The sequence below is a fragment of the Berghia stephanieae genome, chromosome 3 (genome assembly GCF_034508935.2).
Source record: "Berghia stephanieae isolate SIO BIC M18660-M18661 chromosome 3, UCSD_Bste_1.3, whole genome shotgun sequence".
NCBI lineage: Eukaryota > Metazoa > Mollusca > Gastropoda > Nudibranchia > Aeolidiidae > Berghia > Berghia stephanieae.
In genome coordinates this window covers 1,659,175-1,669,174 of record NC_088362.1, presented here as the reverse complement: position 1 = coordinate 1,669,174, position 10,000 = coordinate 1,659,175, and the positions used below count along the sequence as shown (strand labels likewise).

Below are 10,000 nucleotides of genomic sequence, written 5' to 3'. Positions count from 1 at the left end.
TTAGAGAAGAGATAGTTACTTGCTGCTACTGCTGCTCTCGAGTATCATCACAATCGTTGTACATTAGAGAAGAGATGATTTATTACTGCTAATTGACGGGGCCGAGTATCATCACACTCGTATGCTACGTAGAGAAGAGATAGTTTACTTGTGCAACTGCTCCTGATATCATCCACTCCGTTGTTTACATTAAGAGAAAGCTGAAGATTTACTTGTGTTACTCCTGGTCTCAGTATCATCACAACTACGTAGCTAGCGTTAGAGAAGAGATGAGTTGTACTTGCTGCTACAGCCTGGGTCTCGCGTATCGATGACTAGGCAAGCCAGTGGAGTTGACAAGGAGACTGGCTATATCGATAACGATGGCGACAAGACCTAGATAAGATCTTATTAAACGGGCTGGTCGATTCGACATCGACATTGACTAAAAAATAACACTGAGGGGTTGAGGGGTGGAGTGGGGGGGGTGGGGGTGTGTATTTTGACATTTGATGGGCATGATTGGTTTGTCGAGGATTGGGGCCAGGGGGGAGAGAGAGAGAAAAAGAGGGATGGGGGGAGAGGGAGATGGGAGAGGAGAGAGAGGAGAGATGGAGATGGAGAAAGAGAGAGAGATGGAGAGTAGAGAGAGATAGGAGGAGAGGATGAGAGAGAGGAGAGAGGATGGTGAGAGAGAGAAAGAGAGAGAGAGATGGATGAGAGAGATGAGAGGAGAGATGGAGAGAGAGAGAGGAGAGAGAGAGAGAGAGATGTGAAGAAGAAATTGAGTAGATTTGGAGATGTGAAAGAGATGATGGAAGAAAAATGGAGGAGAGAGCATGAGTAGAGAAGAGAGAAGTATGTCTGTTCACCATATAATTGATAGATTTCGCGTAGATTTTGAAAAGAAATCTGTTGATTTCAATAATGGCCTGCCTTGATTGCATATATCTACCATAACAAACAGTATGCACAACATGCTTCACCATACTCAATTTGATCGTCAGAGCGGGTTAAACGAAATGAAGTTTATATTTATTCACACATCACAAGTCTGTCCTTTTTCATGTCTTCATCTGTATCAAATAACACGCAATAATGAATCTACATGCATACACACATCAACAAAACACACTTCCCAATAAATTGGCCTGAAATATTCTACAATTGATGATAATAATAATAATACTAAATCTTTATTGTCCTAAAAAAAAAAGTGGCAATTTGTCATTTGGTTACACATTTATAACAATAAAATATAGACATAGACACATTCACACAGATTCATATTAGTAACATAGTAGTCATCGAAAAAACAAAAAAACAAATTGATGAATTGACACACTTTTTAAAACCTGCGAGTTAGAGGGATGGATGTATACAAGATGTTAAGCAATAAAACCGATAATGAATTGCATAAACAAGCTGATTTCTCACATCATTGTAAATCAACTGTCAACAAGCAAAATATTAAAGATATAAACTTTATGCAGACACTCCTGTTCTATCGTGACTGGAAGAACGAATTCCACAGTTCACGTGATTTGGACCAATCCATTCCAATGGTATTCGGACCTTCATGTTAGTTCAGTTGACCGTCATTTAAAAATACAGTGTCTCGAGTTAAAATGTTTGATCAAAATGAAAAAGGGCGTTTTGTTTGTGCTCGGCGATATTGTCATTAATCATTCACAGACAAGTGATGATTTTAAAGAGCAATCTCCAAACACACGCCATTTTGGCTAGAAATGTCAATTATCACCAACTAGGTCACCAACAACGACCAAACTAGATATTTTCATGTAAAGAAGAGAAGATGTAACGTTCCGATAGATATGGCAGCAAATTCCTCTTCCATTTTATATATAATATACTAGTAAAAAGCCCGCAATTTCGCGGGGAGGGAACTATTTTCATTCGATATTATACCCGCCATCATTTAATGAGGGCATATTGGTAAACAACGTTGTCTGTGTAACTTGGTAAATGCTCTGTTGATTTTTCTGTGTGGCCCAACATGAAGTGTAAGCCGCTATAGCCTCTGACCAATGCTATCTATATCTAGATTGCTATGCCCCTGACCCGTGACACAGCAACATACAGTTATCCGTGTGTGAAAACAAGTTGTGGTAAGAAAATCAACTGTATTTATTGTCAATTCCATTGTATTTATTTTCCAACAACAGTCTTCACGTTTTTATATTTCACTTTTTAAACTGCATTACACAGTTCCTCCCCGCCTCCCCTTAATTGCGCACCTTTTAGAAATATCTAGTATTCTATTTTAATTCGTGCTTCCTTACAAAGGAGCACACTATTTCCTGCCAACCAATGTTTTGTTTATTCATCTTAACTACGCCACTACCACATCATCTCATTCATCTGTGGTGTTTTATTCATCCTGTTTTGTTGATAAAGGGGAAATCCGAAACGTTCATTTGATCTGTTTTTGTAATTAAATTGAAGCTTACATTTATTATTATTTATCCCAGAAATGACAGGATTTCAAAAGTCGACATAATGCCTAAGAGTCATTAAAATACAGGGGAAATGTCTGGGGCCAGGTAAACAGTGGGCTGATTGACATTTCCAAAGCACAAACTGTAAAAGTAATCTAATAGATAGATGATAAGATGCTTTTTGATCAAAATAATACACTTGTCTTGTTATATAGCATACAGTGAAAAGGTAAAAATGTTGGATGATAACATACATGTGATGAGATTGAAGTAGGTTGAAAGCTTTTAACCCTCTCCTTACCAGCCATTTTCAGGATTTTCCCCAAAACTTCACACCCAACTAACACAAAAATATATTTTTTATCGCTAAAACACAATAGCAGTAAAGTTCTTCCGATACATAATTTCTTTAGCAAAACATGCTCTACAACACACTGTTCATTTTTTAAAAATTTTATGATGTACAAGAGAAATTTGAATAAGATAAATGTTGGTTGTATCGCAACGAATGTGACGATTTTCCTCTGGTTGGTACGGAGAGGGTTAAAACAAAATTGCAAAGCAGCTGCCAACAGATAAAGTTGATGAAATTGTGTTAAATGGAATGTGCGAAAGTCTCAGAACCCATGTGCAGGTTATGATAATCCAATGTTCTTGATGTGGACCATTTTGAGATATTTTGAGAAAAATACTGAAGGGGGTTTTATATCATCAGTCAATGGCCTCAAAGAAAATTGGAAAATTGCAACATATCATTTACAGTGTCCTTAATAGGGAATGAGATTAGCGGAAGAGTAGCGTCCCTTGATTTGACGTCACCGGTGGAGAAGTTATTTGTAAACAAACCAATTACAAGCCAAGCGCTCCAAATACAAAATGTATTATTCATATTTCTGTACAAAAATACATATCATAATCAACGTTATGCATTTTTGTACAGAAATATGAATAATAATATTTTTATTTGGATCGCTTGGCTTGTAGTTGGTTTGTTTACAAATAACTTATCCACGTCCAATCAAGGGACGCTACTCTTCCCCTAATCTCATTCCCTATTGGCAGAAAAGAAGATAAACTTGGTAAATTTCAGTAATATGATAGGCGGTTTTAAGAACCAAGACAACAATGAAATAATCACTGCATGAGATTCATCTAGTTCCGCTTGCAACCCTGTACTCTGCTTATAAACAGTATGGAAATATTAAGAATGTGATCAGGAGCAAGATATGTTATACCATAGATGTCACTAGATAGCTAACACAAAGCCACACTTTCCGTGGGAGAACCTGATGATTACTGTGTCAATAACCCACGGATTGCAGCGGTCTTAGTTTCCATCAAAGTGTGTCGTAGATTATGCGATATGGATAACGGGTAGATATCGGTATCGTTACTTTAATCGTTGTAGTTGTCAGACTGTTTAATTGACGCCTATCTACATTTGGTTCATGAATTGTTACTATCAACATAATAACTTGAGATTTTTATATAGCGCAACAACATCCACTTTAAATACAATTCCCTTTATTCGTCCCATAGGGGAAGTCTAAAATAACCCAGGCGTCAGCCGCAGTGCAGAGCCGAAAACGGAGCTAAGGCGAAGTGACTTGCTCAAGGCCACACAACGTAGCGAGTATTCGAACTCGGTACCTTTCGGGTACAAAGCAAAGACATACCGCTGAACCACGCTGTCCCCTTTACGTGCTCAAGGCGTTTGACAAGGGGAACAAACAGCAACACTTGACATGCATGTAGCCTGATTGGCGATAATACAATAATTATTTTCAGATATAGACAACGCTGTTAACGTAAGGGCAAGGCACTCATTTTACATTTGAGTACGTTGAGGGAATATATGAATAAAAAGTCCTTTCCAAAACCCAACTATGTACCACTCAGAACGGAACTCGAACCCAGGACCGTCCGATCCGAAGGAGAGTGTCATACGACTAGACCGCTTACTGACACAAAACACCCGTCAACTGAATTCAATCACTGACAATCAGTTTGTAAAAACGTGTATTCTAATATAAAATTCATGAAATTTAGATACTAAATAAAATAGATCTGAGCGTATTTCCACAGATTTACCATGCCCAATGCGCTTCACATCTAATTCGGAAACGATACACCAAAGAAATTGTACATGTATGTGCCCAACCTTTTTTCCAATGACATCGAAACTTGACGTTTCGGCATGACGATGTCCATTCTCACAGGACTATAAATTATCACCCGACATTTAGGCTTGGTCAGCAATAAAGTCAATATCATTAACCCACCGTCTGCATTTTCCCCAGACCTGAACTCTATAGAACATATTTGTGACCCATCGTCTCGAAACGGTATTATGTCGGAACAAACCAAATGCTTAAAAGCCGAATTAAATGTTAAACTGGTCAAAAATATAAATTGTTGGCATTAGTACCCTAAAATATGGTATCCATTCTCTTCAATAAAACATGAAAACTCAACACAAGTCTGATATTTCTGGCTATAAATTCAATTTTCAACATCTTAACCATCCCGACTTAATACCGTTTTCAGGCGAAGGGTCACATTTGGTACATTGAATGACACAATCAGTCGGATGGTGAAAAGGTTTGAACTGAGATATTGTCAAGTTGAGTTAGAAGGTCAATCTTGATGAAAAATTGAGTTTTTGTCATAAATGGTTCAATCAACCCTTTTTGTACATCTTTGGGAAATATTATAGCTGAATTTCACTTCTAAATATTTTTTACAGCTAGTCAAGTTGAAAAACTATGAAATTTGAGAAAAGTTGCTGGATACCTTTCCCATACATCTGACCATAACTTCATGAAAAATCACCCGATTTACTTCAAATAAAGATTAAAATGCTCTGGGGAGCATATTCTTTCAGAAAATGCAAACAATGCAAGTCTGAAATGTTCACCTTCCGACTGATTATGTCATGCACTGACACATATTTGGTACATTATCAGTCGAAACTCTCAATGTTAGAAATGAGTAGGGCATGGCAGCATCCCTCAACTTTAACTAATACGACACTGTTAGGATCTATGCGAAGGAGACGCTCTACTGCAGTGATTCATGCCAATACGCTTCAACAGTCATGACGTCACTTCCCTCGTAATGACGATGGTAACTTAGTAACTGGCTCTAAACTATCGGAATAATGGCGGACGCCCTTATGAGACATTTCTCCGACGAACATTAAAGCGTATCCAGATGAAAAAAAAAATCATTATAAATCTGATCATGTTTTGACTTTTACACATTCTGATCACAAGACATGTGAAAAGTTCTAGCCAGCATGAAGAATTAAGAAGTACTGATTTTCTTTGTTTAGAACCAAGATGGCCGCCGTTGCTGGGCGACGTGACATCAGACTATTGAATCCAATTGATGACATGCCGGATAGTGACTGTCACATAATATGTCGTAAGTCGTCATAACTCAATGTGTGTGTGTGTGTGTGTGTGTGTGTGTGTGTGTGTGTGAAGCTTTCAACAAATAAATGTTTTTAGAGTGCCTTTCATGCTTTGAAGCTTCATGTTGTTACTTTCATTTCCCTACAAACTTTTGAAATAATGCTCTTAGCACCAGCAAAACATTTCTTATGACTATCAAATCATCCATCAAATTAACTCTCTCCTTACCGATCATTTTCAGTATTTTTCCAAAACGACAGGCTTACCCAGCAGAAAAATTGATTTTTTAAACTCAAACAAATCTCTCTACAAAACAACTTTATGTTCTTATTAATTAAACAAAGATCATTATTCAAAGTTTGTGATGTACAAAATAAATCTGAATAAGAAAAATGTATATTGTGTCGTAACGAATGTGACGATTTTACTGTAGGTGGTAAGGAGAGGGCTAAAGATAAAAAATAGAAAATTAATCCCTTCTGCCACGGCATCAAAAGATATCGTCGCCTAGGCAATCCATGAAAAAATTTAGATAACTCATCAAACATATTGTCTGATGTCAACAGGAATCTCCCATGTTGTCCAAGTGAGCAAACTGGGGGTTAATAAACTTGCCCAAGCAAGATATATATATGAGGAACGAACTTGACGTCACTCGGGTTTTTGTTATTGTTTTTTAGACAGCCGTCTTCGTTATGAGCTATCACTAAATTATATCAATCAGACTATAAATGTTCACGTTTACATAATATTGTATTGTGTGTTAACGGATGCTGTGAGTATATATCATAGATGGTAAATAGTAAAATAATAATTCGCTCCATTGCTACATGTCGAGCACTATTCTTACCATATTTGTATCCAACACGATTCATATATATATATATATATATATATATATATATATATATATATATATATATATAATATATATATTGTATGTGTGTGTGTGTGTCTGTGTGTAAGTGGTATATATATCTCTTTAGACAATGACGTTCTGCCTGTGTGTGTGTGTGTGTGTGTGTGTGTGTGTAAGTGGTATAATATCTCTTTAGACAATGACGTTCTGCCTGTGTGTGTGTGAGTGTGTGTGTGTGTGTAAGTGGTATAATATCTCTTTAGACAATGACGTTCTGTCTGTGTGTGTGAGTGTGTGTGTGTGTGAGTGTTTGTGTGTGTGTGTGTAAGTGTTATAATATCTCTTTAGCAGTGGCGGTTCTAGCCTATTTATAGTGGTGGGGCAAAGATGATTCGGTCATATATATATATATATATATATATATATATATATATATATTATATATATATATATATATATATATTTCAACTTTTTAAAAAATAAAATATTTCAACCACAAATAATCACATTCACAATGAAATGACAATACCAGTAGATTGTAATTATTCCAAACGTAATCAAATAGGAATCACGAAAGAGAATACAACAAAAAATAAAAAATAAAACGACGAGACAAAATGCGACAACACCTTGACAATACAAGTCCATTTCGTTCACTCGAAAAATTAAAGAGATGCTTTAATCCCTCAACGGCGAGATTGATGTTTCTGTTACATTTTCAGAAGTACGTAGTAACTTTAAAGTTTTCATCGAGAAGCAACAACCGCGATATGACTAGAGTTTCATTCAGAGCTCAAATTGCATCATTTTTACTGCTCTCTTGGTGGTTAGAATGATTGTGCCGGTGGTGGTAGTGGTTGGAATAGTGGTAGCGGTGGTGGTGGAGGAGGAGGAGGAAGAGGAGACGGTGAGGGAGGATGTAATTATGGTAGTGGTTTTGGTGGTGCTGTTGGTTAGAATGATAGTTGTGGAGACGATGACGAAAATTATATGATGATGTTGATATTGTTTTTATTGCTATTGTAGTACTTGGTGTTAATGTTGTTGTTGTTGTTAATGATGATGATAATGATGGCAACGACGATGTCGTCGACAATGATGATTACCGTACGATATTACAAAGTTTATTCAATCTTAGGCTTTCGCCATTAAATCATACAATTTGATGACAACATACATGAAAGTGGAAAAAAATGGTAAATGGAACCAAACAATAAATTGATACCATTAATAACCACAAAAAATACAACAACCGTAAAACCACCAATAATAATAATAATAATAATAATAATAATAATAATAATAATAATAATAATAATAATAATAATAATAATAATAATAATAATAATAATAATAATAATAATAATAATAATAATAATAATAATAATAATAACAATAATAATATTACCATCATCATTACTACCACCACCATCACTATTACCACCACCACCATCACCATCATTATTACGTTTCCAATCAGTTTTTCTCGTTTTTAAAAAATTTGATACCTTAATAGACGAAAATTCCGGTGATTTTTTAAAGGATAGTTAAAATATCTACGATGTTATTAACCCTGAAAACTACGATTTTTATTTTCCAATTTCAAGTAGGCAGGTCTGCTATGACAAGTATCAGTTCCATAGTCAAAAAAAAGACAAATAAAAACAAAGTTTAATAATCTTAGGCTTTCGCCAAAAATTCATACAATACAATTAAGACAAAATAATGCTACCAATCTCTCCTCATGCATTCGTTAGACTATAACAATAACGACCGTGTTATCTTTACTCCTTACCCAACCAACCCCTAGCCTCTTCATCGCGAACTATCTTATGTATGTATTAGCTTCAGGACGGGCAAGTACGGAATCTGCCCACCCTTCCTTTAAACGTCTTTATTTCCTCTATAACTTAGTTAGAATTCAACTCTCTCCTTTCTCAGAAGAGTATTTCTCGTATACTAATTCAATTGTTGGGTAAACCAAAATGGTGGTTCTATTTTATATATTTATTTAGTCGTGACTTCTGAATAAAAGTGTTTTATTAGAGGGAATGCAATAGAAAATACATTGTTTTGCAAAAATATTTAGTCTGGCAATAAAAATACAGCGGTAATTACTTTAAGAATTTTTTTAAAAAGGAACAAATTAATTTGTTTTAAAAAAAAAATAATAAAAAAATAAGACAATTTAAATAAATGAATTTTGAGAAGCACTAAAGAAAACGAGAAAAAAAAAAGAAATAATTTAAATGGATAAACAAATATATTAAAACAACACAAGTTAATACTAACTTGATATAATATTAGTAAATTGATAAATTTAATTCAATACTGGAACCTTCCCAATGTTATTACATCAATGGTACCAGCACAAGTAAGGCAATAAATAAGAAAAAGTTCGTTTGCCAAAATCTCTATTTAGTGCTCACTGGTTTATAAGGTGGGCTCATTTGAATTAGCCCGACCTAGAACTAGAGAGGCCAGACAGCAAAATCACCGTCAGGCGACGTGACGATGAGATGACGATGTGGGCGGAGTGGAGTGGTTGGGAAAGGGGGGGGGGGGTGTGATAAAAAAGAACAGGAGCGTATCCTGGTTTATGCATTACGGGGTGCATGGTGATTCGCAATCTATCAAAAATACATACAAATTGATTTCAGTACGAAGTATCAAGTTTAAGTAGTAACTTTTGAAATTATCTAATTTAAATTAGATTATTTCGGACCTGGTAATACAGCATGTAACTTGAAAAAACAGGCTGGTATTTGCCCACCCTGCCCATTATTACCAGCCGTCCCTGCTCTTTAGACAATATGACGTTCTGTGTGTTTCTTCCTTTCCTTCTATGTCTCAATATTGATTGGGGTTCATCAAACACCATTATAGATTAGAATGTCGTATGGTTAATATGCTAAATCTATAATATCATATAACTCTTTCTGTTTTCTATTCAAATATCAAAAGAATAAAACATTATATTTTCTGGCCAACTTACCAATTTGAAAAGAGAGTCTTTCAATCTGCTTTGTCCACATGTCAGCGATGACCAAGTCGTTGAATTATTCTATCTGTCATTTTATATAACGGTAGACACAGTCACACAGTAAATCCACAGAATGCCATTCCTTAACATGATCGAAAACAGAGGATCCAATAAATCACTGGACAGACGGAAAGTACCAAACACAGACCAAGGCTGTTTGAATGTCAATAAGTAGATCTAAAGCCAGTTTTACAAGAACTAAAAGTTTACAAAAAAAAATAATCATTATAGACGTCTATGTATA

General features: G+C 35.5%; 1 protein-coding gene across 2 annotated transcripts in view; it reads right to left on the bottom strand.

Annotated features, from left to right (window-relative positions):
* LOC144967004 (potassium voltage-gated channel subfamily KQT member 1-like) overlaps positions 1 to 9,968 on the bottom strand; it is a 150,397-nt gene extending 140,429 nt beyond the window's left edge. For both annotated transcript variants that reach the window (XM_078903729.1, XM_078903730.1), the window contains exon 1: positions 9,709 to 9,968. The gene's annotated coding sequence lies outside the window, so the exon portion shown is untranslated. The remainder of the gene's footprint in view (positions 1 to 9,708) is intronic.
* Positions 9,969 to 10,000: the final 32 nt, after the last annotated feature.